Source organism: Chelonia mydas, chromosome 10, assembly GCF_015237465.2.
Source record: "Chelonia mydas isolate rCheMyd1 chromosome 10, rCheMyd1.pri.v2, whole genome shotgun sequence".
In the NCBI taxonomy this organism is placed as follows: Eukaryota; Metazoa; Chordata; order Testudines; family Cheloniidae; genus Chelonia; species Chelonia mydas.
The window spans coordinates 882,039-909,585 of NC_051250.2; the positions used below are offsets into that span (position 1 = coordinate 882,039).

At 50.4% G+C, this 27,547-nt stretch overlaps 2 long non-coding RNA genes across 2 annotated transcripts; one reads left to right on the top strand and one right to left on the bottom strand.

Moving 5' to 3' along the window:
* Positions 1-3,534: 3,534 nt before the first annotated feature.
* LOC114020355 lies at positions 3,535-24,810 on the top strand. Its single transcript, XR_003565190.3, has 4 exons — positions 3,535-3,859; positions 17,077-17,360; positions 18,962-19,121; positions 22,502-24,810. It is a non-coding gene; the product is annotated as an uncharacterized LOC114020355 (long non-coding RNA).
* On the bottom strand, positions 17,277-26,610 carry LOC122462049. Its single transcript, XR_006284383.1, has 3 exons — positions 26,043-26,610; positions 21,967-21,972; positions 17,277-17,365 (listed from the first exon to the last, which is right to left on the bottom strand). It is a non-coding gene; the product is annotated as an uncharacterized LOC122462049 (long non-coding RNA).
* Between the last annotated feature and the right edge of the window lie 937 nt (positions 26,611-27,547).

Consider the following 27,547-nt stretch of genomic DNA (forward strand, 5'->3'; position numbering starts at 1 on the left):
ATCAATACGGGGTTCCTGCAGAGGGCAGTCCGTAGGGCCGCGAATGCCCTCTCTGCTGCATCGGACCATCTGACTGGATCAGGACCACGGGCCTTCACTAAGTCCGTTAGGGGACTTGCCCTTGTGGCAAAATGGGGGATGAAATGCCGGTAATACCCCACCACCTCTAGGAATGCTCGGACCTGCTTCTTACGACTCGGCTGTGGCCAATTTTAAATGGCCTCTAACTTATTCAGTTGGGGTTTTACCAGACCTTTTCCTACCACATAGCCAAGATATTTGGCCTCTGTGAACCCTATGGCGCACTTAACAGGGTTCGCCATAAGGCCAGCTCACCTGAAGGTATCAAGGACCGCCCCCACTTTTTCCAAGTGGGGTCTCCCAGTCTGAGGTATGAATCACCACGTCATCCAAGTAGGCCGCAGCATAACTGGCATGGGGGCGTAATAACTTGTCCATGAGGTAGCTGGGGCCCCATGTATTCCAAAAGGGAGGCCCGTATATTGGAAGAGACCCTCTGGTGTAGAAAACGCCGTCTTTTCCTTTTCATCTTTGGCTAGGGGAATCTGCCAGTACCCCTTTGTCAAGTTGCAATGGGGGAGGTTTAGATTGGATATTAGGAAAAACTTTTTCACTAAGAGGGTGGTGAAACACTGGAATGCGTTACCTAGGGAGGTGGTGGAATCTCCTTCCTTAGAGGTTTTTAAGGTCAGGCTTGACAAAGCCCTGGCTGAGATGATTTAACTGGGAATTGGTCCTGCTTCGAGCAGGGGGTTGGACTAGATGACCTTCTGGGGTCCCTTCCAACCCTGATATTCTATGATTCTATGAAGTCTAGGGTTGACATTAAAAAGCCCTGGGCCACGTAAAACGGCAGAGGTTGATGCTGCATGAGGACGCATGCCATGGCCTCGCACTCACCAGAGCTAGGCGAGCAGCTGCAGAGCCACCTGAATGTGGAAATCCAGGGCTCTGTTACTATAGTTACTACAGGGCTCAGGGTAACAGCGAGAGAGAGATTTAAAAACTGGCTGTTTTCGCAACAGCTGATCTGCACTTGGCAACATCAGGCACGACAGCAGCCAGCAGAGCTGTTGCTCTTCAACCTCTGAAAAGTCCCTTTTCCAGGAACTATTTGCTGTTATTTTGCAGCACCGTGAACATGCCTAGCTCCAACCCACAGACACATACATGGCAAGGCCCCTGTCCCAGATTGCTGAGCACCTGAGCTCAGATGCGAGGTGATGAGGCTTGGTAACAAGCACAGGGCTGGTGAGAGGGAGGATGAGGGTTACAGCAGTAAGACCATGTGGTGGCTTTGGCTGACAAACCTCCGAGGGTTCTGTCAATGCATTTTTGATCCTGTGGCTAATGGGAGAGGCTAGGGTGCAGAGACCTCATGGGAGAAGTGCACCCACTCTTGTAGCTTTGTGAGGCAGCCACCTCCAGCACCCATGGGTGGTTCCCTCATTTCCTCCCAGCCCCTCAAGCACCCTCAGTCTCCCCACAAGCTGGCGAGATTAGGGCAGCCTGCTGCACTGTCCGCATTTGTAATGTTTCCAGACATAACCTGGGGAAATATTGCTATTACTAACAGTCTAACAGAAAGGAGACGTGCCTTGGTCTCCAGGCAAGACAGCCACTTGGTTCTGGAGAAGCGCCAGCATCAGCCACCCTGAGAGCTCTGGCCCTGCTCCCTGCCAGCAGCAGAGCAAGGACTGGGGAAGAGCTGTTGGGAAGGCACCCCGGAGCTAGACCCCAAACTGGAAGACAACTAACTTCATCTATAAGTTCCAGCCAGAGGAGACCTCACCCCCTACATCCGGCTGTACAGGAGATGGCCACGTGTTTGCAAGTCTGGCTCTGATCTTTAATTATTGGCCGTGTTCTTAGTGATCCAGTGCATGATGCTAATTAGCTGCAAGGGACGGTTTCAGAAAGTTCTTGTGTGACTAAATGATTCTTGATCCGTGGCTCACATAAACCAGCAGAGCTGACAGCTTCATGGCGAGAGCCAAGTGCAAGCAAGAGCCAATCGAACCGAGCACAATGAGAAGCCAACGTTATGTGGGGTGTCAGGATTGATTAACCCTTTATTTGTTCCTATTTCATTCAAGCCTTTTAACAAACCTAAATACTCGGTGAGAAAGCCTGAGTCCCCTGGGTGGGAACGGCCAGAATCCAGAGTCAGTAAGCAAAGTAACGTTATTATTAAAAGTAATAAATATCGACATGACATTAGTATCTAGATGCCCCAGTCAAGAGCAGGGTCCCATTGTGCTGGGAGCTGGACAAAGATGGAAAAGGACAGTCTATGGCACAAGGAACTCACAGTCTCAGACAGTCTGGATGGGGAAGGTTATAAAAATAATGGGGTCTGCTCAGTGCTTTGGATATCCTGGGTTCCTGGGAGACCAACCTGAGACACTGTGGGCATGATTTTCAGAGGTGCTGAATGGTGGTGATGTCAGCTGAAGCCAGGGGGTGCTGCCCCTGAGAGTCAGGCCCTCCGTGCCCCGAGTGCAACGCCCTGTGTTTAAACTTACTGCTCTTCCTCCAGCACAATGGCTGCGGTGGCTGTTGCTTATTATAGACAGTGCAGGGATGGGCACAGGGAAAAGAGCTGAGCAAGACGGGGAGGTTTGGAGCTGAAGTGCTGGGCTACGGAGAATGACAAAGAACAACAAAGTCTTCATCACAAGGAGCCTGCAGTCTAACCCCGAGGCACTTGGCCGCGCACTGGTGCATGCACCTCCTGGGCCTGGAGGGGCTGGGTTGCTGTTTAAAGGCTTTGGGGAAGACGAGAGTGGTGAGGAGACATCTGGATGAGGGAGAAGGCCATTGGGGAGGTCTGGGGAAGTATGCTGCTTACGCAGCCCCTGCCAGCGCGATCTCTCTGCCACAGGGGTTGCTTGTCAAGGGGTGTTTTTGGGAACACATAGTGTTATTAATGGGCACAAGCGCTGACTGGCCCCTGGGGTTGCAAATGAATTGGCTTTGTTGCTCCTGTGGTGTTTGGTGCAGACACCTCCGCTGGAGCGGGTGCAGGGCATCCAGCCCTGTGTGCAAAGTCACCCCTCTCTTCCTGTGTAAACCCCTAGTGCCCCATGTCCCGAGGGCTCTCTGCGGTGTAGACATAATATCTGTTCCTCACAGGAAAGCTTTGCCTAAGAGAAGCCAACTAGCAACTTAAATCCAAGACAAAGGGCTGGTGAGAGGAAAACGTTTAGAGCTTCGGTAATGGCATGGCCCCTGTGAGACATAAAGAAAGCTGAACGGTGATGCTGGCATACAACTCCCTCCCGTCTCTCTCTCCCTCTGCCCCATCAAGGCTGTCCTCTGCAAGCACTGACGTTCATTGTCCATTCCAGCAGAGAGTACAGTTTAGCAGCCACAAGTAACTTAGCAGCGTAGTGGATGTTTAAGAATGTTTGAACCCCTGTCTAAGGCAGGAACAGCCCAGCTGACAGAACGATGATTGGCCTTGGTTTGTGTGGGGAAACAGCTGCCTCCGTGTCAGCACATGGACCAGGAAGTATTTTGTTCCTCATAAACGAGCCCAAAGGCTCATCCTCTTTCTGTGCTTCCTGTCGTGCTCCAGGCCTGTCTTGTTCCCAGCACTGAACACTGCTGCTAGCTGCCAACAAGGAGCTTGAAAATTTGTTTTTTCTCCTTTTCAGACACCACAATCAAAACTGAGCGAATGGACTGAATTCTGCAGCGTGTACCTGACCAGCATGTTCCCCAGGCGTCGGCACTAGGATTGATCACAACTTTGCCTGCATCGTCTTCTGCCATTCAGCTCTTCCTTCAGCCCCTGGGAGCAAGTCCCATGAGAGGCGGGGGATTGCACTGTACAGTAAGTTAGCTCTGACCTCCTTCTCGCTGGCCGGACCTAGATCTGGAACCTTCCTTTCTTATAGCGCATGCGTGTGTCCAGCACCCCGCCAGTCCTCTCTTCTCCCCGGGACTGAGACAGGGAGAGTGCACGTTTTGGAAACTCTCTTCTTCTCAGCACTTCTCCTTGGTGCTCCCTCAGGCTCTCCCTCCCCTGGGACAGCTGCACCGGCATGACATTACCCAGGTTACAAGGATCTTAACAAAACCAGGATTTATTAAGAACAGAGAGAAAACAGAGTTAAAGCAAAACACATGATTTGCTTACCATGTCTAGACCGACACTCTGAATGAGGGAAATGGGAGAGAGAGGCTCACCTTCCTGCGAGAGAAAGCAGGAAAGTGAATCACGTACATCTCATGAAAGCCACCCTCTCCTCTGACCACCGTTTGGCTTGCTGTCAGCAATGCTCGCTTTCCAGGTATCAACTTCTGGTGCTGTGCTCATGCCCCACTCTTCAAGGTCCATTAGGGAAGAGCCACATGACTCCAAATTGCTGCTGGGACTTACCCCCCCCCAGCCTTCCAAGCTTGGTATGGCAAAACCCCTGGGGATGCCTATTAAGTAGAGTGATCAACTTCTGATCTGCATTGTTGTTCCTTTCTGTAGGAGCTAGTTCATCCTCCTTCTGCATATGCTGGTCTCCGCTGCATACACATTCAGCTGGGATGTGGCTCTTTCTACATTTCTTTTGTGAATTTCCCTCACCAAGAAACATAAATTATTGCCAGACCTTTGAGCATCAGCCACAATGTGTTACCAAAGCTCTGTGTGGGACAGTGTTCTTAGGGCCCCTCTCATCAGAAGCACCGAACAGTAAAAGCCAGACTACCAGGTGGGTAGTGGTACTGGTCATCACATTTCAACCTTGTGATCACATGCAGGTGCTATGGTAATACAAATAAAACAATAATAAACAATAAGCATTAAGAACTCAGTCGGTTTCAGGCTGAGGATGTGCTGGGAATCTCGGGGAAGAGCTCTGAGAGCAGGGAAATTCAAACTGATGGACTGAGTGAGAGCTGGTCTGATTGCAGCAATTTGTAAGGGAAGATGCTTCAGAGAAGATGGAATCCTTTTTAGTGAACAGAGGCAATAAAACAGTGTCCAAGATTAGGAGAAGATCAATCACTGGCAACAGCAGATGTGCAAATCACACGGGCCCTTCTGAAGAGAAACCGTTTGGTCATTTGCATTTTATGAGGGACAAAGTTAATTATGAGACTCGCGGAGACAGTCATTTGCATGATAGTTTGGTTAGGGGGGGTTCTCAACATCTCTCCCTGGGACCCAAAGCCTACAGTTATCTTCGGTCAGTAGATGTGAATCTGAAGAGGGCTTTGGCTATGAATCCCTACATGTGCCATTGACCCTAGTGGCTGCTGGTACTGTGCTCTGCCGGGTAGAGCTGGTGAACAGAGGTGAGATCTCTGCGTACTTCTCTTCTGAGGGATACGGGACTAGGAAGGATACAGGTGAACAGAAATGATCCAAACGTGTGGCCTTGGGACCTTTAAGAGCAGATACTCTGGGACCTGTCGTTCGCCCAAAGGTCATGTGCCCAGGGAATCAGGTGACCACCTTTGGGACCTATATAGGGGCTAGGCTGAGCTCAGTATGGGGGCAGATGAGGTTTGAGTTACACTTTGAGGGAAGCCCTTTCATGGGGCCCTGCCGAGGGGAGTTTACTGTACCTGAAAAGGCCAGACTGGACTGTTGCCAGAGTCCTTTGTTACTTTGATCCTCTTCATCCCTGTTAATAGTGTGGCTGGAGGAAAGGGCCTTGGGCTGAACTGCAGTTTGGGTTTTATTGGACCGTTCCTGGCTGGTGTGCCTGCTCACAGCTCTTTGCATAGCTCGGTGTCTCTGGCCTCCAGATTGGCAGCTGGAAAAGGAATATCCCAGGGTAAATGTGGTCAGGGAGCCCAGCACTGGTGGCAGGTTCGCCAGGAGAAGGCAGAGCAAGGACACTGGGTGGAGAGGGCTCCTGGGAAATCTGCAATGGAAAGGGACAATGGGGAGTGAAAAGTAGATGCCAAGAACCCCAGGCAGGGAAGAGAAATAGGCTTAGGTGGTGACAAGGACGGACTTCAGGGGATGTGCAGCTTGCTGTGGTTTAGGCATCCTGAACACACACGTGTTGGGGAACCAGGCTGACAGCACCAGGCCACTGTGACCACTGCACAGAAGCATCACGCCCCAAAGGAACCAGGCTGAGCGGGACAGTGCTGGGCCCATGGTGCTCCACTGTTGGGAATGTATCTGGCAGAGAGGCAGTGTCTTTCTAGGAGGGAACGTGGCCCTGTAATGGGGTCAGAGAATAGAGGGAATGTGGCCCCGTAATGGGGGAGACAGAATGGAGGGAACGTGGCCCTGTAATGCTGGTCACATCCCAGAAGACTCCTCGTTGGTGCCCGCGCTGCTCCAGAATGGGGCCCTTGTTGCCCCTGCTGAGCCTCCTGCCCTTGTTTTAAAGAGGGGAGACTAGAAATGCTGATCCCTGGGGCTCAGGGTCACAGCCCTAGCTCTTTACAGTCAGACCTGGCCTTTCCTGGTCCGTCAAAGTTTCACCCAGCACTTGCCTCCTCTCTTTCCACGGTGGCTAGCAGTGTGTTTCACTGTGTTTGTCATGCCCACAGCTGTTTCCCCCCGTTTTGAGTAGCTGTCAGTTGAAGTTATGGCTGCTGGGAATGGATTACATGGAGTTCTATTTGCATGTAAGAAATATTTGAATACATCAGCATGTCTTGGATACACAGAATTTAAACCACACCAGCGTGTGCATTTCATGTGTGTGAATCAGGAGGCGTGAGACGAGCATTGTCACTGTTCAGTTCTTTCAGTACCTTAGAGCAGCTCCAAGCTGCGGAGATTTTTGAACACGGAGGCTCAGTGGGTGCTTTCATTACCAGTGGATCAGACCTACTGGCCATGACCCCTGAAAGCCCAGTGTTCTGGTACTAGCTGGTGTCCTCAGAGACTCTCCTTCAGAGAGGGAAAGCAGCGTTTCGTTCTAACCCCACAGGGAGCAGAGTGCATTTTCAGCAAACCAGATTCTCTGGCCCAGAAATTCATTTGCACACAGCACGTTTTCACTGATGGATTGCCTTGCTTTGTGCGACACCTTACTCACTGACAGCCCAGTCCTGCAAATGTTTCCTGCTGTCTGTCTCCCCCATGTGACCCCCACTTGGGAGGGAGGGCAGAAGTGCTAACAACTGTTTGCACAATGGGGCCTTACACTTCTTATTCTACCCACTGACTCTCTGGAAGCTGATCCCCTAGTCCTACTGTGCTCTGTGACCCTCCATTCAGCTCCTGGCCACTGCTCCCCCACCCCCCAGTGCACTCTCATCCTCGGTCAGCTTCTCCCTTCCGGGACAGGCATAGATCCAGGATGCGTTCTGCTCCCCGGGCATCTACTCTCTGCTCCATGGAGCTGTGCTCTCTGGGACTTTGCGGCAACGCATGATGAGCCGTGTTTGTCACTTAGCTGGTGTCTGGATAGCTAATGTCCCGCTCGAGTGTGGTGGCTTCAAACCTCTTGGTAGCTGGTCCAGGAGGTGTTTGTCCTGCTTGTCTCCCAGCACGGGGGACTGAGCCCACATATTCAGTGCACTTGCTCCTTTGAGATTCATATCATGTATCGTTACCCAGAGTTTCTCACTGCTTCCCTCTTGACTATCATCAAATCCTGCTTCCCTGGCTTTGTAAATACTTTTGACAGCGCCAACACCCACCTTCTCGCCTGTCTGGCTTCCCTGTGCACGTTGTGCCCCAAGCTGCATTAGCAAGCGGCTGTGGGAAACATGACCTTCCAGTTAGGCTGGTGAGTCAAAATTGCATCATTTAGTGTTCCGGTGAGTTTTCCTTGCTTGTTACCCCTCCTCCTGGCATGGGTGTGCAGGCATCTCAGAGAATTAATGCTCTTGTTTACTTCTTATCACTCGCCTTTAGTTGCATACCCTCTGTTTGCTTTCTAATCATCAAACAAAGGCTTCCCCTCTTTTCCTGTATGTACAAAGTTGTTCCAGTTCAGAAGCAGCCGAGGGGCCTTCATGTCTGGAAATGTTTGACAGCTGCTCCACCCCTGGCTCTGCCCTCGTCTGCGTACCTTTAAAGTGACGACATTTTAAACTTTCTAAAGCCTGGTAAAGCAGAGTTTTTCCAGAGGAGGTGAAAAACAAAAACAACTCCCCAAGCACACAATTCCATAGTCAGTATGGAGGGGCTGGGAGAGCTCCTCTCCCTGTAGAATAACACCTTGCTATTATTTATTGTTTGTGTTATCGTAGTGCCTAGGCATCAGGCCAGGATCCTATGGTGCTAGGCGCTGTACAAACCCAGAACAAAAAGATGGTCCCTGCCCTAGAGCTGCACACAGCATATTCCTCCTGAACTGGAACCTCTGTCCCTTAGCTCTGGGCTGTCCAGGGACCTCAAACAGACAAGTAAGAATCTCTTATAGTGTCTACTAGTTAGCTGAAATACAGCAACTTTGGCAACCCTTCTAGGGCTTCTCTCCATCTTAAATAATCCCAGTTCTGTCAGCCTTCCTGTTGTATAGTCCCCTTCCTTAACTTAGAATCCATTACCCTACATTGTTCATACCCCAGTTTAGCTCTGTCTTTGTTCAAATCCAGTGACCAATCCAGACGACACTCCACTGCACGTCTGATTTATACAGGGTCAGCACAGCACAATATCCTCGGATTTGTGTAACAGACCCACCTCAGAACAAGTCAAGATCCTGTTAACAGTCTGTCTGGTGGCTGCAGATGAGAGCACAAAGGTAGATGCTATGTCTGTTGATTCGCCTAGCGCCTTTTCCTCTACTGTACTAGCTATATCAGTGGCACTGAAATTATGTTTAGCATAGAAATTATTTCTGTGCACGCAAACTTAGACACAAAAAGAAAAGGAGGACTTGTGGCACCTTAGAGACTAACCAATTTATTTGAGCATGAGCTTTCGTGAGTTACAGCTCACTTCATTACGTTTCGTTCACAAGCTCTGCGCCCATTAGCCTGATCTATCCAGAAGTTAGAATAGTTTCGATTAAGGGAGAATAATTCTTCATCGGGGACCCATTCCAAGCAAGATGCCTTCCACTGGGGGTACGAAGGAAGCCTTTGAGGATTTGCTGCATTGCTAGATGGTAAATTTAGTATCTGACAAAGCAGATCTCCTGTTTCATGCCCCGATGAAGGGAAACTGCTGCCCAGCTTCTGAAGATTCCTCCATACATAGGGTAAGACGTTGCACAGCTAAGTTAGGAACTTCAGAGCCACCATACTGGGTCAGACCATGCCCCATCTTGCCCAGTAGCCTGTCCCCAACAGTGGCCCGCAGAGCTTCATGGGGAGAGTACAGATTAGGACACTTATGGAGTGATGCACTCCTGGTTTCTGGCAGTCAAAGGTTTAGAGCATGGGCTTGTGTCCCTGACCATCTTGGCTAAGAGTCATTGATGGTCCTATCCTCTCCAGGAACATATCCAGTTCTCTTTGGAGCCCAGTTATATTTCTGGCAATCACAACATCCCATGGCAATGAGTTCCGCAGGTTAGTTGTGCATAGTATGTAAAAGTATTTCCTCTTGTTTGTATTAAACCTGCTGCCTGTTTATTTAATCGGTCAGCCCTGGTTTTTGTATTGCGTAAAACGGTAAATACAATTCTCTATTCACTTTTCCCACATCATTCATGATTTCATAGACCTCTCTCATGTCCCCCCATAGTCATCTCTTTCTAAGCTAAACAGTCCTAATCTTTTTGGTCTCTCCTCATATGGAAGCTGTTCCAGACCCTGGATCATCTTTGCTGTTCTTCTCTGAACCTTTTCCAGTTCCACTGTATCCTTTTTGAGCTAGGATGACCAGAACTGGACACACTATGCAAGGTGTGGGCACAGCATGGATTTATATAGTGGCATTATAATATTTTCTGTCTTACTTTCTATCCCTTTTCCTAATAATTCCTAACATACTGCTAGCCCTTTTGACTGCTGTACGTTGCGTGGAAGTTTTCAGAGAACTGTCCAGAGTGACTGTATCTTGCAGATACCCTAGTGCGGGGTCTTTATGGCTGTCCAGAGGAGAAGTGGAGCAGGTACTGTGAAGCACCAGGGTTAGCATAGCAGCACGAACATCTGCTTAAGCAGACTGGAGACAGCGACATTTTACTACTAGTACCGTGGATGCTCGTGCAGAGACAGACAGAAGAAAACAATTGAAGAACATAGTTATCACCTTACTTCTGCCTTCCACTGGGCAAAGATAATCACCAGGTAAATGCACCAGCCTGGGAGCCTCCAGCCTCCTGGGAGCAGCAGAAATGCACTGACCATTACCAGCAGCTCCAGAAGCTTGTTCCGAAATTTTGCTGCTGGTGTCTCGTCTATCTGCATTCCTGATAATCACTGCGCCGCTGCTCACCAAGGAATCATGCACACTAAACCTGAGGGGGTAAGCTTGAGTTATTCATCCCCAGAGGCCTGCTAGGGCCTGCTCTATAGTGTAACACGATCCCACCCTGCTCGCGATTCATTTCTCCCAAGCCCTGCTGTTCTGTCACTGGATCGGTGGCAGTGAGTGTTCCACACACCCTGAGCGTGAGCGCTGTGCAGAGATGGTGCAGCCCAGTTCAGGGCGGTGCGGGGAGGCAGGGAAGTTTCTCTTTTCATTTCCTCTGTAATTTGCAAAACTCCCAGAAGTTTCTTTTTCTGCAGACGAGGGAATTTCAGAGGGGCCCGGTTGGTGGAGCTGCAGGAGAAGAGCCTCCCGTGTGCGAGGACAATGTGTGCACAAACAGGCCCCTCAGAATCTGGGGGTGGCTGGGGAGGACAGAACTTCCTTCATTCAGGGTTCGCGTGGGAGCTGCAGGGTTCTGTGTGAAGCAGCAGGGCTGAGGGAGAGGCCATGGTGGGAATGTGGGGTGCAGCAAATGCAGATTTTTATGTGTTGGCGAGGACTCTGTCATCCAAAGGAGCTGGGCTACACAGCTAGTGGGCTTCTCTGGCTACAGCCAGCCCAGGAGCGCTCTGCCTCCTCAGGAGCACTACCCGCCTGCCTGCCACCCTGCAAGTTGCAGGGCCCCACCTGAGGTCCCTGTTCCTGGAGGAGGAAATCCCCCACCCCACTTGGCATGTGTTGGATTTCCATATTGCTGCCTTGATCGCCTGTTTCTGATCACCCAAGAGGAGAAGAACGCTGGAGCGGTAGGTTTCTTCTCCCAGTCTGCCTGGCGTTGTCATCTGGGAGGGTTTTCAGTGTATGTGTTGTCATTAATCCTTACATTAAAAATGTGTGAATGTAACTGGAAGGTGAAAGCTAACAACTTGTGTCTGCTATTATTATACATGCCAGAAGCAGTAATGATTAAAGGGACTTTAGTGTGAGGTAAAGAGATGCCATCCTGGAACCAGATGACTGGGTGATACAATTAAGATAAAGAAATCACATATTATAGGAAACAGGGAAGCAGAAGAGATGAAATGTGTGATTGGGGAGTGCGGGGGATGCGATGAAATTAAAGAAAAATCACAATAAGGAACAGAAAATGAGCAGGACTTGGAGCAAGAGATGCAATTGCTGAGAAGACAAGAGGCACAGAAATAAATTGAGAGCAAACATTCTTGGAGCAGCAAAGGTGAAGATACAAAATATTCTTTCCCAACTCGATGAATAAGTTTGTTGCTGTGTTGAAATGAAAGACTCTGAATCAGCAGGAAATTGGGGTGCTGAAGATCAGTTTCCCCCTGCCCTGTATGCGAGGAGGTAAAACGAGGGCAAAAACTCACAGCAGCGGGGGTAGTGTAGGGTCATATTTTCTGAAGAGGTCCAACCCACTGGAGATTAGGGTTCTGTCTAACAACTGCCCTCTTAAGGTTTGCAAGGGGGGGTTGGAATAGGGGCATGATACTGTACATAAATAAAAAGAAAAGGAGTACTTGTGGCACCTTAAAGACTAACAAATTTATTTGAGCATAAGCTTTCGTGAGCTACAGCTCACTGCATCGGATGCATTCTGTGGAAAATACAGTGGGGAGATTTATATACATAGAGAACATGAAACAATGGGTGTTACCATACACACTGTAACGAGAGTGATCACTTAAGGTGAGCTATTACCAGCAGGAGAGTTGGGGGGGAAAAAACCTTTTGTAGTGATAATCAAGGTGGGCCATTTCCAGCAGTTGACAAGAATGTCTGAGGAACTGTGGAGGGTGGGTGGGGGAATAAACATGGGGAAATAGTTTTACTTTGTGTAATGACCCATCCACTCCCAGTCTCTATTCAAGCCTAAGTTAATTGTATCCAGTTTGCAAATTCATTCCAATTCAGCAGTCTCTCATTGGAGTCTGGTTTTGAAGTTTTTTTGTTGAAGAATTGCCACTTTTAGGTCTGTAATCGAGTGACCAAAGAGATTGAAGTGTTCTCCGAGTGGTTTTTGAATGTTGTAATTCTTGACATCGGATTTGTGTCCATTTATTCTTTTACGTAGAGACTGTCCAGTTTGACCAATGTACATGGCAGAGGGGCATTGCTGGCACATGCTGGCATCTATCACATTAGTAGATGTGCAGGTGAACGAGCCTCTGATAGTGTGGCTGATGTGATTAGGCCCTGTGATGGTGTCCCCTGAATAGATATGTGGACACAGTTGGCAATGGGCTTTGTTGCAAGGATAGGTTCCTGGGTTAGTGGTTCTGTTGTGTGGTGTGTGGTTGCTGGTGAGTATTTGCTTCAGGTTGGGGGGCTGTCTGTAAGCAAGGACTGGCCTGTCTCCTAAGAGCTGTGAGAGTGATGGGCCGTCCTTCAGGATAGGTTGTAGATCCTTGATGATGCGTTGGAGAGGTTTGAGTTGGGGGCTGAAGGTGATGGCTAGTGGCGTTCTGTTATTATCTTTGTTGGGCCTGTCCTGTAGTAGGTGACTTCTGGGTACTCTTCCGGCTCTGTCAATCTGTTTCTTCACTTCAGCAGGTGGGTATTGTAGTTGTAAGAATGCTTGATAGAGATCTTGTAGGTGTTTGTCTCTATCTGAGGGGTTGGAGCAAATGCGGTTGTATCGCAGAGCTTGGCTGTAGACGATGGATCGTGTGGTGTGGTCTGGATGAAAGCTGGAGGCATGTAGGTAGGAATAGCGGTCAGTAGGTTTCCGGGATAGGGTGGTGTTTATGTGACCATCGCTTATTAGCACCGGAGTGCCCAGGAAGTGGATCTCTTGTGTGGACTGGTCCAGGCTGAGGTTGATGGTGGGATGGAAATTGTTGAAATCATGGTGGAATTCCTCAAGGGCTTCCTTTCCATGGGTCCAGATGATGAAGATGTCATCAATATAGCGCAAGTAGAGTAGGGGCGTTAGGGGACGAGAGCTGAGGAAGCGTTGTTCTAAGTCAGCCATAAAAATGTTGGCATACTGTGGGGCCATGCGGGTACCCATAGCAGTGCTACTGATTTGAAGGTATACATTGTCCCCATGTACATTGGCCAAACTGGACAATCTCTACATAAAAGAATAAATGGATACAAATCAGACGTCAAGAATTATAACATTCAAAAACCGGTGGGAGAACACTTCAATCTCTCTGGTCACTCGATTACAGACCTAAAAGTGGCAATTCTTCAACAAAAAAACTTCAAAACCAGACTCCAAAGAGAGACTGCTGAATTGGAATGAATTTGCAAACTGGATACAATTAACTTTGGCTTGAATAGAGACTGGGAGTGGATGGGTCATTACACAAAGTAAAACTATTTCCCCGTGTTTATTCCCTCCCTCCACCCCCCACTGTTCCTCAGATGTTCTTGTCAACTGCTGGAAATGGCCCAGCTTGATTATCACTACAACAGGTTTTTTCCCCCCGCTCTCCTGCTGGTAATAGCTCACCTTAAGTGATCACTCTCGTTACAGTGTGTATGGTAACACCCATTGTTTCATGTTCTCTATGTATATAAATCTCCCCACTGTATTTTCCACTGAATGCATCCGATGAAGTGAGCTGTAGCTCACGAAAGCTTGTGGTCAAATAAATTTGTTAGTCTCTAAGGTGCCACAAGTCCTCCTTTTCTTTTTGCAAATACAGACTAACAAGGCTGCTACTCTGAAACCTGTACATAAATAATGTCCAAGCCAGCCAACAAAATAAAAGTGTGAATTCTACAGACTTGGCCGAACAGTAGATAATACTATCTGCAAGAGTTGTTGGCACTGGTCTGGTGATGGGTTGGGAAAGACCTGACTAGAACTGGTTTATGGTACTTCTCCTGCACTGGGATGGGGGTAGGTACCACAGAACTAACAAAGAGAGAAAGACAAGGTGTTTGTGGCCATGAGAAAGATGGAGAGAAGCTGCAAGCAGGGTGAGGCAGGACTCTTGCCAAACGGTGACCAAAAAATCAGAAAATCTCCTGATGAAGCAGCCCTTGAAGTTTGGGTTGTCAGCATGTTCCAGGTACTCTCGTGGCTCTGACACAGCAAACAGCACAACAGACAGGGTTCTAGTTTTAAACACGAACACGTGATGGCACATTGTTGTAATTATTACTGTTATTTTCCATCAGAAAGGGGATGATTAGCTGCCACAATGAGCTCAAAATCACATACAGGAAGCAGAACCCTCAAAAATTAGGGCTGCTTGGGCCAGACCGAGGTTCACACACAGATACTGAGAAATCTGTCGGGAGTGGGCAGCTTTCAGTCCTTCATTTGCAATGAAAGAGCTGCCGGGGCTCAAGCAAGTTTTTTAACTTTCCTAACTGACATGGCAGGCCCGGAGGTGCCAGGTCTGAACTGCCAGGCCCAGCCCACTGTGCGGAGGGGCTAATGACGTCTCTTCCTTGTGCCACAGAACACAGGGGCCCATTCCCTTCAGAGGGGCTGCAGACATTGGGCCAGGGACTCAGCAAAGGCACCCCAGGATTCTGGGCGCAGTCTGGAAACATCTGAGTGTCCAGGAAGTGACATTCCTGTTAGACCAAAGGGCTGGGAGTCAGGACCCCTGGGCTCGTTTTAGAGTCTGATACTCGCTCTATGCCCTCAGACAAGCTATGCCCCCCTCTGTGCCTCAATTTTCCCTGCAGTAAAATGAGTATGATGCTACCTAACCTCTTTGGTGAAGCAGCTGGAGGTGTCTGGGTGGAAGGGGCTGTATCAGAACACAGCCTTCTCCTCTAGCCAGGACAACGGGGGAGCTGTCCAGGTCAGGGTTAAGCCATAATTTGCTGGGATTTCAGAGAACGGAGCTGAAAAATCAGATCTGATTGTGGACTTTAAAATCATCTGAATTCAGCCTTGATGCTTTGAAGACGTGGGGGAGTCAATTCCTTTCATGTGTCTTTCCTGTATTGAAGGAATCTACTGTACATGCTGGGACCCTCTGGGCTCAGCTGCTTTCGTATCCCTGGAGATTCACTTCTGCAGAGTGGCATGGACGGTCAGCCTCTCGGTGTATTCCCTGAAACAATCAGAGGACTGATACATGATGACAAACTTCCTGGGATCTGGTGCATGTTCACTTCTCGTGTTTATTTTGCACATGGGCCACCTGATTATATGAGATCTTGATTCTAAAGAACAACAAAATATCTGCGTAATTAAATCCTAAAGCTGGTTTGAGTTGTTGTTTTGTTTTTGGGGCGTAGGGTGGGAATGCGTGCCTGCTGCCACTCTCCGTTCAAGATGCTTTCTGACGCCTCTCCGGAGTTTTCAGTAAGTGATATTAATATACACAGCCCACAGTCTGGTGCAGCAAGAAAGTTGGATCTCATTAGTCAAATTAAAACTTTGTAACTCAGTAAATCTCTGTGATAGACTCCAAGTGAATCCTGAGCTTATTTATAGCTCCCACAGTCTTAAACTGCAATATGCTCTGTTCATAAAGAAAATAAATGGCACCTCGGGCTGTTCAGCCACTAATTAACGAGACTCCCTAACTTGTGCTAATTGTAGACACTGAGCCTGCAATCGACCCAGCAGGAGCTGGCCTCAGGACACCGCAGATGCAGTTTAACAGTGTCACAACAGGCAGCGCTGAGATTCAGTAGAAAATCAAACAATTAATAAATACGAATAAATGGATCCAGGCGGGGTGAGTCTGCGGCAGCCACATTAGAGAAAAGGCCCTCAGTGACATAAATACAGCTGATCGAGTGCACGCAAAAGACGGGATGGCACCAAATCTGACCTCCCCTGCTGGCCCAAATTTAAGCTCTCCTAGGTGCTATGGTAACACAAGAACTAAATAATAATTAATAATTGTACTTTTATGTCACTTCACCATACAAGATTGTTGGCCCAGGTTTTGTGGCTCTCAGAGCTAACCTGCACAGGGAAATTGCCCAAAACAGCTATTCTGGACTAGCTCCCCCTGTGGACACTCTGTACCAGAATATTTACTCTGCTTTGGAAGTGCACTAAATATTCCAGAAGGAATTGACTTTTGTTCCGGAATAGAGGCCCACATGGTTTTTCAGAATCACTACTGCAGAGCAGCTTATTCCACAATAGCTCTTCTGGTCATTTTCTCCACTTGGACAAGACCTTAAATTCCAGCGTGACTGACTTTAAATCAAAACTGCTGGGAACTGCAGAAAGGAGGCAAATAGTTCTGCGTGGCTCTGATATTGCTCACTTGGGTTATTTGTTTGGCGGGAAAGGGTTTAAACTCCTTCCATGAAAACATAAACTGGGTTTAAAATGGACTGTTTACAATGTACCAATTAAATCTCTGTGCCTCTTGTATTCTTGCTGACTGTCCGGGCCATGCCGTTCAGCATCCCGCACTATCGCTTCAGCAGGCTAGGCCGGCTTTTTTCCTCTCAACCTATATGTTAATGGTGTGGAAATGTATTTTCCTAAGCCTTCAGGTTGCTGATTCAAAAGCACATTTTTCACCTGTCATTTTCTCCTTGACCTCTGCAAAGAATTATGGGGCATAAGTGAAATTCAAATAAGGTAAATGCTTTATCTACTCTTCCTGCATTTTCATCCTCTCCAAAGTAAAAATGAAAAAGTACAGCAGTGGTTGCAAAGATGGATTGAGGCAGGGTGAGAATTTTAAACTTTAGTCAATAAAGTGCTGGTATCTAATCAGAAAAAAATTATTTTATCTCTTTAACATATGTGCTCTGAGACATTTTGGGGCCTCCAAGTGATAGATCTTCCCTGCCGCTTGCAGGTGTTTGCCATTCTGCACCCTGGAACGGACAGCGATACGTGTATTCCAGCTTGGTCTGAGTCATGAAGATGCAGTGATGCCTTTGATACCAGGATGCCGTAATACACACTCGACCATTGGTGCAGCAACTGCAACTTGCTTCAGGTTCTAATCAGCAAGAATCTGTAAGGATGGAGGTGTCACCAGCAAGATGGATTCACTGATGATGTTATGGGATGGACGATATAATGTATCTCTGTCTACAATCACTTGCCAGTTTCAGAAACCTCTTCCCTTGTGTACAGGTATTCTGTGTAATGTATGGAAACAAACACTCTGTCACAGTGTAACTCAGTTAATTTCAAATCCCTAATCAAAAATATACACCCCTTATAGTAGAGTCTAACCCTAAATACTAAATTACACTTTCAGCCAAGCTGTTATTAACGCCGGTACCCTTTGATGCACAAAGCAGTCTTTTCTTAGGACACTTGTCTCCTATTGTCCGTTTCGTTATACAAATGTGAGAGGCCAGTTACCCAGGTCTGGGCAATTTGGTGCATTCTACGCTGCAGACTAGTCTGTGGGAAAGCTGAACCCAAGCGGTTCATTCCTGAGGGAGGATCATGCAACAGTGAGATCATCAAAGCCCTTCCTAAATGTTCCCTATACAGTACATTATCACCTCCTCTGCTACTGAGAGACAGTCAGTGTGGGGGTGAAGTGCAGCAACCTTCTCACAGGGCCTGGCTAACCTACACCATAGCGTAGAACAGGAAATTACTAAAAGAATTTCCAGCTGAAATAGCCCTACAGAGTATGTGTGTTTCCTGTGGGGCATTGTGGGGTGAATGCATTAAAGACTGAGTGCTGAGACATTATGGTGATGGGGCTCAGGTCAGTCCCACAGATGGGTGGGACAGTCAGACATTGAAACGTGCCCATTGGAGATGGACCTTTGCCTTGCAGTGGGGTGGTGGAGCAGGAGCTTCTGTCCAGCGGGGAGGAGGGTCTCAGGGCTTCAGCCCTGTGGTGCTCACCTGCCGGGGCTTGGGGCTCCAGCAGGAGTGGGGCTGAAGCCCCGAGCCCTGACACCCATCAGGTGTGCTCCAGCTCTCGAACTTCTGAAGACTGTTGTATGCGGCTCAGTGGGCCAGTAAGTTTGGCCACCCCTGTACTAGCAGCTTCCTGCCTGCAGTGCCGGGTGTCTGCTGCCAGCCAGGAGCCAGAGGAGGTCTTTCCTTCTGCTCTTATGTGCCAAGAGGCAGCGCAAGGGTCTCTGCACGCAGTGCAGGAGTTACACATTATAGTCCTTTGCCAATCTGCCCATCATTGGGACCCACGTCTCAAAAGTCCTTCTGCATGCTCTCCTCAGCCAGGCAGCTCTCCAGCATTTACAATATACTCCCCAAACAACAGTAGGCTTGTCTGGTTTTTTAAAAGTAATTGAGGCAGCCCACAGTTTCTGGCAATAGCTTTGGAAAATGACATCTCCTAATCCCAATCTTTTAGGGGACTAAATATGGTCATTGCTCATTATGCAGCACATAGAAGAGTTTTAAAAATGCATAGTAGTGCAATATTGCAACATGCCAGAGGGTGGAGAGTGGAAGTCCAGCCCCCCCCGCAGGGAGCAGGTATTTTACGCTGGATACTTGGGTACTAATTCACATTCATGATTTGACTCGTTACATCAAGTCAGATAAATCCAGGCCTGATGTTAAGGAAAAAGGGTGGTTTGTAAACAAATGCCATGCAATCCATAGATGCAGTGAGTTTACATGGGTGCTGCAATGAAGCAATTTTGCCCATTGGGAATGCAGATAAATGTCCCTCCTTTATTCCACAAGTCTGTCTTTTAGACTCTCTCTCAAATAATCTTCCTTCCCTTTTCTGTGGCCTTTAGCCCAGGCGTTACTCCGGGCAGGTGAATTGGCACCAGAGAAGCAGGACCGGGTGGGGGAAGTCAGCACGAAATAGGAGACTGAGAAGCCGCGCTCCATTTCAATGACCCAGAGACCTGGAGAAGTTGCCACATTCTTGCATGAGCAGATGCTAAAATCAGGGTGAGTTTTCTCCTTCTCGTCCTTACAAGGGTGTGTGGGTGGTCGAGAGGGAAGACAGATCTGAGCATAAATACAGTGCACTAGACACAATAAAACACTACCACACAATAAAACGCTACCACACATCAAGATATATGGTGCTATTTCTCCTTCCGATGACTTTGTCCTGCCTATGTACAGGCCCAATTTATTAATATTAGTGAGATGCTGCCGGGAGCCAGAGGGAGCAAATCTGGGTATTTTTCAGTAGCTTGTGATTTACTAAACAAGGTTCTATAGATCACAGGGCTGCAACCTTGACCCAAGCTGAGATCAGAGCAGGAAATGCCGCTTGTGAAGGGTCCCTGCTCTGTGCGCTATGCAGGCAGCTCTGAAGCCTTAAAGGAACTGCGGTCTCTTTTGGCATAACAAGATGAAAGAAACCCTCACAAGTGAGTGTGTGCAGAATATCTCAGATCAGCATCCCTGGGTGAATTCATCTCAGTGCTGCCTGGCCTCTGGGCAGAGGGATGAGGGGCCAAGACAAGGTGTGGCAATAGCTAGATTATTGCTACCTAGAGGGGGCCTGGGCAAAAGCACAGATCCAAATACCTCTGTATCTGGGGAAGTTCAGGAGACAAAATGTTATATAAACCCCACAGGGGGCTGGGACTAGATCTCGCCCCATGCATTCTTCCCCTTCCCTTGTGGGGTGCTAGGCCTAGAGCTCCCGCACATAGGCACCCCTCCCCTCACAGGGGCTGGGCCTAGAACCCCCATCTCTCCTCCCCTCACAGGGGCTGGGCCTAAAACCCCCATCCCGCCTCGCCTTGCAGGCCCTGGGCCTGGACCTGCCCCCTCCCTGTGGAGATTACAGAGACCCAGCACATTGTCCTTGGTTCCTCTTTGCACCAGTCCTCGTCTCTTTGCTCCGTGGCTCCCTGAAGAGTGGCTGTAAGTGCTGCTAAGGGTGGGCAATGCCGTCAGGTGCTGGACTCGAGCCCTGGTGTGTGAGGGGCTCTCCCTGTGAGAAGTGCACTCCTCTCAGACACTGCCCACGCCCGCCTTCTGCAGCCCAGAACCAGCCCAAAGCTGGCAGAGCCATCGGTCAGAAGAGCATGGAGAGGCCACTGAGCCCTGGCTCTGGGTCAGATCAGGAAACGCCAAGGCAGGGACCAGGAATGGCCGCGAGGCTCTCCTTGCAGCACAGCTCCTTCCCGCAGGATGTGGGCTGGAGTTCATCGTCATGTGGAGGAACTGGGCGTCCAGCCCATAAACCTTGGGCTTCCCTTGAAATCTGCTGGGGAAGATGCCATGCGCATGGAGTCCTGGTGCCTCTGCACGGGGTCTTCCTAGCTCGCTGGCCCTGTGGGACTCTGCTCTGCAGGCCAGTGACAGCAGCTCTCTGCTCTGCTCTGTCAGCTAGGGCCAAGGGGATGCTGGGCATCACCGATTCACAGGCCCCAGGGCCAGTGGGGACCATTGTGATCATGTAGTCTGACCTCCGGCACAGCACAGGCCAGAGAACGGCCCCACAATTCCTAGACAAACATCCAGGCTTGACTGAAAAATTGCAAGTGATGGAGAATCCACCAGGACCCTGGGTCAGTTGGCCCAATGATGAATTACTCCCACGCTTACTTTTTTTGCCTTATTTCCAGTGTGAATCCCAGCCCTGCCCCCCCCCCCAGACCCCTGGGGAGACGAGGAGACAGTGCTGGGGGTGAGGGGCTGATGCCTGCATCTGCGTGAGGCAGGTATCGGAGCCAGATCGTACCCAAGGAAACACTTGGAGTGGCCTGGCCCTTGTGCTCCGGCAACCCTTACCGACTTGGCCTCCATCCTGCCTAGCCCTGGATACAGTGCGTGTGAAGCTCCCACAGCAGGTGCCCGGCTGGGCAGAACCAGCACTGTGTCCCCAGTGGCTGAGCAATACAGGATCAGACCCACATTGAATCCCTTCTCCTTCCCTTTCCCATGCTGGTGGGGTTCTGCAGGCTTCTCCCCTGATCAGAAAAGCTCCCACCCACATGGACTCTCTCCAGCCACTGGGATCCCATTACAGTCTGCTTAACACCCGCTGCTCCTCAAATTACCTTCCAGTCATTTAAAAAGACTGACAGCCCAGGCCAACTGCTCTTCAGAGCAGGAACAGAAGGGAGCGTTTACAGCGAATCTCCAGCCACTCCCCACCAATGGAGCTGTCCTCCCTGGGGGTCAGTCACTATCACAGACACAGATGGCGGGCCCATAGACTGCCAAGGGCCTGCCGCCCAGGAGACGACTCGGCTCCATGCGCCAGCCCAGCCTTTCCCCACATGGCTGTTTTCTTTTCCACTGAGCAGACTGCACTGATCAGACAAGGCCCCCCAGTCCTGCTCTCTTTTTCCAGACAAGGTAATTTAGTAGAATTCAACTCCTGCTGGGCTAATTTCTGTGAATTAAAAATAGCCGTAGTGATGATGCATTTGAGGTGTGCTTGCTTCCACCTTTACACAGAGAAATGTAGCTTAGAAGGAGCAGAGATAAGGGTCGTGAGAACAACTCTGGACTCCCCTGGGTCCATCAGGTCAATCATAGAATCGTAGGACTGGAAGGGACGACCTCGAGAGGTCATCTAGTCCAGTCCCCTGCACTCGTGGCAGGACTAAATATTATCCAGACCATCCCTGACAGGAGTTTGTCCAACCTGCTCTTAAAAACCTCCAGTAACGGAGATTCTGCAACCTCCCTGGGCACTTCATTCCAGTCAGAACTAAACCACACTTGGCCTGTTTTGCCCCCCTCCAGCACCTTGTCTAGCCATGCACACCGGTGCAAACTGGGTGGCAGGCACACACCAGGGTGGTCAGGAAGCATTATGCACGTTGCACTGGCTTTGCCCCGGTGGAAATCTGAGGTGCAGGCTGAGGGATTGGGGCTCTTTTTAAGGTGCTGGACATCATGGATGCCACCAAAGTGCCCAGGCTCCATGGTAACATGTGCCTGATACCCAGAGCAAGGAGCTGAAAAGTGGCTGTTAGGGCTTGGATCAAATATTGTCACATGCCAGGGCCACCCGCTAAGGGGGGTTATTTCTTGGCATGGGATGCAGGGGCATGCACACAGGTGGGTGTGTGCCTATGTGCATGCGCAGGTGTTTTTACATACTTCCAAGCCTGGGCATGGCTGGTCTGGTCTCCTGGTCCAGGTCACTCTCAGATGGCCATTTGCAGCGGGAGGAAGCCCTGGAGCGATCACCCAGCAGAAGCCCTCCCCAACCTGTAATTACCAGGACCCCCCTTTGCACCCTTTCTGTAGCTGGGTACAGTGTTGGCCACCCTCCAGAACAGGAGATGCTTTGACAATGAATTATGTTTGCTCGTTAGCAGCTCAGTTATTTTCGTCGTTCGTTCCTCCAGAACGCCTGGGCGATGCCATCTGCTCATGAAGCCTTTGTGCAGTTCCACTGAGAGATTTGTTCCATCACCTATTTGTTTTTGTTTGACACCGCTGGGTCAAGAAGATGCTCCACCTTCCCTGCACATGGAGAGTAACCCCAGAGCAGCAATCCAAACAAACCATGGACTTAGCGCTCTTCGCCTGTTCCCCTTATGTCTGGTGTCCTACTGGGCCCACTGTCTTTCCAATGGTTTTCCTGCTTCTGAGACACTGACTATGATCCGCTTTGACTGTTAGCACTTTTGGACTATGTTGAGTCGGTCAGGCAGAGCCCTGTGCTGCCCAGCTGGAGATCCTGGAGCCATAGTGTCCCACGCAGGCGCAGAGCCTTCAGGGGCCCTGGGTGAGCGTGGCTGCAGTTGCTGGTATTTGCCTTTGAGAACAGCCAGAGGCCCCAGTCACGTACAAGGGTCCCACTGTGCCAGATGATGCTGCACGGCACCAGAGGACAGCACAGTCCCTGCCCTGGAGATCTCCAGTCACACTAACAGGACAATTAAGAGAGGGCAGCAGGATTCAATGTACTAGCAAAGGGCTCATGGCTGGTAGGTGATCCCAGGGGGTTATGCCCCCATATCAGGCAGCGTGGAAAGGGTTGGGGAAGAGGTGATAAGCTGTGTCAACAGAAGCCAGATCCCAGAAGAAGGCAGAAAGGATAGAAGAGGAGGCAGAGCGTCTGTCCTGTTCCTCTGCAACCTCAGTTGTTTGCACCTCTGAACATCCGTCCACACGTGGTCTGCAAATCCCGGGGTAGAACAGCTAAGGAATTCTGCTGGCTTGCAGCTCTCCGGACAAGGAGCTTTCCTAGTGCCATTAATGGACCTGCTGACCACAGAGTGGTCAGCTCTCCCAGAGACTGCCCCCTCCACGTACCCTCTGCCTCCCCCTGCCCCCAGGTGTCACACAGACCCTGGGTACCCAGACTCTCTAGATTTGATCTCCAGGAGTGGACGCTAGGAACATCAAAGATTCCCTTTGCATAGTTTGACCCCCTGCTCTCCCAGGCACTTTCTGGTTTGCCCACAAAAACCCTTAAATCCTTTGTTTTCAGCCTGCCTGGGAAGCAAATCACCAACCACATGGACAAGAGGCTGCAGAGCATTCGAATGACCTGATGCTGCTACCGCCATGCTTCGGCCCAAGCCACTTCTCCCTTCCACTGCGACTGAGAGGGCCATCATGGTTCACGGACGAACTCCAGCTCACAGCACAGGGCTTGAGCACTCGCCCTAAGTCCAGTCACCAACAGCAGAGACTTCTTACAGGCCACCTTCTGCTCTCCTGCCATCACCCCCAAAGCTGTGCTTCATACTGCACCTGCTTGTCACGCCCAATTGCACTGTCCGGATGTCGGCCCCAGACGCTCACCATGGCCAAGAGCTCTCGTCATAATTGCAGGAAAGATGAACCGAGTATAATGCACAGAATGCACAGAAACAGTGAACCCGATGCTGACTCAGACTGCATCAGCCACCCACCTCTCCTGGCCAGGAATGGCCCCTCTACACCCCTGAAGCCTGGAGAAAGCCCTGAGTAATAGCTGAGCCACTGCCTCTTCCCCAAAGGTGCCTGTCCCTTGGGTAGTGTGAGGCCCTGCCCAGCTCCTTACTGAGCCTACACCGAACGGAGGCCTGAGCCATGAAAAATTCTGCTGTCTACCCTCTGTTCACTAGGAACGTTGCTCCTTCCTCCCAGCCTGTCCTGGCCACAGCAACCCATGTGCTCAGCACCTCCAGGCTGGATGGCAGAGACTCGCTCATTTGAGCACCCAGGGTGGATTACATGCTGGATTACTGGGGCGGAGTGCCTCCGGCAGGCCGGGCAACTTCAGTTTACCCAGATTGCCTGGGCGCACTAGGGATGGGCACAATGGGAAGCCCTCAGACAGACACAGGGCAGACAAGAGGAGACATCTGTGTAGAAGACCCAAGAGTCAGGGCTCCTACAAAGGTCTTCTGGAGAAGTTTCTACTTCAAATGACTTTAAAGCTCCTTATGCAATATCCTCATGCTTTCCATGGGCACAGGTATAATTATTTCATTATGCTTTCCTGTGAAGTGTGAAAACTATCGTTACCAATCCTCTTAAATTAGTTAAATATAATATTCAGTGAGACAGGAGATAGAGAAATGTTAATTGAAACCGGAGAGGTGTTTATAGGGTGATACAGAGTGGCCAACTGTGACTAAAATTAATGTTCAGGGTCCTTGATAGTGATTCATGTCCCAGGGTTTATTAAATATTTTCAACAGCAGCCAAAGCCAGACTGAGTGGCCCCAGTACATCTCTGAACGCAGCCTTGCAAATATATGGGGCTCACTAGCATGGGCTCACTAGCAACCAAAATCATTGTTAATTGGACTGGGTTTTTGGGGGTGGGGGGTCTGCTGGGAGGACACCTTTGAGTGCCTTTCTATATTAGCTGGCTGACGGGCCCATCACAGACTATATGCATTTTGTGGGGAGATCAAATGGTTCATAAACATTGCTTTACATGCGTGGGAGTCCCTAAAGCCCTCCACATACCAGACAGGGGCCGAGTTCCTCCCGATGGCACACCAGGGCTGCTGACCCCCGCTCCTCGTGGCGGACTCTGAATGTCGTTTCACTCGGGCCTCTGCCGCCAGGGCCAGCTCCCATTGCCATCAACAGAGCAGGTTAGGCCATTTTTCCGTAGCACAATGTAGGCCACATCCCCATCAAATTGAGGCCATTGGCACTGGTATCTGACCATGGGCTTGATTTCCAATTCTGAGTCCTGCTCCAGCCACTAGAGCTCGCTGCCTATGGCTCAGCTCCACGAAAAGGACCCAGCTCCAGCCTGTATAATTCAGCCCCTTGGCTCTGAGCAAACCAAGGCAGTGCCTGAGGAGAGCCCTGAAAGCTGGCAGGCCAGTGTAACTGCACTGTTTGCTCTTTGGAGGTAGCAGATTGTGTGTGTCTCATGTACCACTCGGGGCACAGACTGCAGGCGGCTCACCCTGGGGGCAGAGCAAGCGAGGTTTCAGCGGGACGCTGCATACTCAGCGTATGTCTCTCTGGGGCTGCAGTAATGTGCCCGCTGCTGCTGTACGGCTGGGAGTAAGAGACAGGTGGAGATTCCCCAAAGGTATATGGCAAATGCAACCCTCAGCGGTTCGCGGGCGTCTCAGACTCTGAGTCAGAGCAGAAGAGCTTGTAGCCCAGCAGCAGATGGGCACCAACACGTGGAGAACATGTGACAGGAGGCTGGACAGCGTAGGCTGCAGGACACAGTCCTGCCCTGATCCCCTGAGACCGACCAGGCAGCTGCAATCCCGGGAGGTGGAGCCCAGTTTCTGTTCTTGCACCCCACGCACCATAGAACAGACACCCCGCTGCCCTCCTTGCCTGAGAAACACAGGGCCAGTTAGCACCTTGGTGACCCTCTACCAGGAATCTTGGCCAGGCCCTGGCAGGGGATCCAATAGGTCTAATCTCAGGGATCCAATGGGTGCAGACCCACTGCCATGTTGCTCTCACCTTGGTGGCACTGTGGAGGCAGCCTCCAGCGTGAGTCTGTCTCCTCCTGGCTTTTGGATGCTCTGTGTAGAAAAGCTCTTCCTGTTGTAACAGCCTGTGACAAGGCAGAGTGAGTGAGTGAGTGAGTGTGTGTGGGGAGGGGGAGGTGGGCGGTGCAGGACTTGGCTAGACTGACAAGATGGCGCAGGGAACCCGAATATCTGCACAGAGAGGGATGTCCAACCCCAGGTGGGTCTCTCAGCTGAGCAGGGTTGGCAGAGAGGTGGGAGTGAGTGTTCCCCTTGGAGCTGGCTGCACCCACAGACACAGCCCTTTAGCCCAGGTGTCACTGAACCTGGCTGGGGGGAAGTGCCCTCAGCTCAGAGCTCCTCCAGCCAATGCACTGGCCAGAACAATGTGGAGGGGGAGTGCTGGGTGCAATAGGAAACAGCTGCGAGGTGCCCTGCCACCTGCATCTTCTACCCACTCTCCTAAGGGTTGTACCACCAGCTGAAGCAAACCATGAAGCACAAAGGGTTTTTCTAACTGCAAGAAGTTTGCTAAATTACAGATACTTCACAGGCTCCTACACAACCTCAGCCCCCCCTCTCCTCCCTCTCCTGCCACAGCCATAGGGTCCCCTGCAGGATCCTTTCTTCCAAATCCCCAATGGCTCCCGCTAGCCACAGTGCCCCTCCCACTAGCCACAGTGCCCCTCACTCCAGTGTGTGGTAGGAATTTTTCATAGAATTTTGTTAGCATGAAAATGGTGCAGTTTGACCCCCCCAGCCCCAGCCCCATCCTCTCCTGTGCCTTAGAGCAGGGACCAGCCCCAGCTCCAGGCCCCAGAGGGGACCCTAGGCCTTGACTGCTGTGAAGGAAAAGTTCAGAGAGACACTCCTGTGCTGGGGCCTTGCCCCCACCCCAGAGGTGCTTGTGCTGCCCCACAGCCCATCCTGGCGTAGAGGCTTGTGGAGTCTGGCAGCGCTGCGCTGCAGGGGACAGCTGCAGGGAGAGCAGTGCTGCCCTGTCCGGGCCCTCCTCTCGCAGACCTTGTGCTCAAGTAGCCGCAGGGACTCTGTTCTTCTCCCTCCCCGAGTGCCCCAGAGGGGGGCAAGCCAGTGGGGTTGGCCCCTGTGCTGGGCTGCCCTTGAGCTCGGGCGTGACAGGTGTTGGGCAGCTCGGTTTGAACGGTGGGATCAGTGGGGGTGGGTTTGTTTTTTAATGTTTACAAACCCGCTCCCACGCTGCCACACCACTATCAACTTGTTCATCTGCTAGCCATGGTCTCTGCATTGCCTCAATAGGCAAAACCAAGGTCGCTCGCAGGACAAACGCACACAATCAATTCCACCTGTAAAACCTCCCTTTGCAAAGCCCTGGCTGATAAGCATCTCCTCCAGCCCAGGAGCACACAGCGCCTGGTCCAGGAGATGGTGTTTGCACAGTGAGTCAACTCTGCCGTGCTGAGAGAGGAGACAATCAGAGATATTCACAAGGAAAACACAAAACGTTTTCAAAGCTCT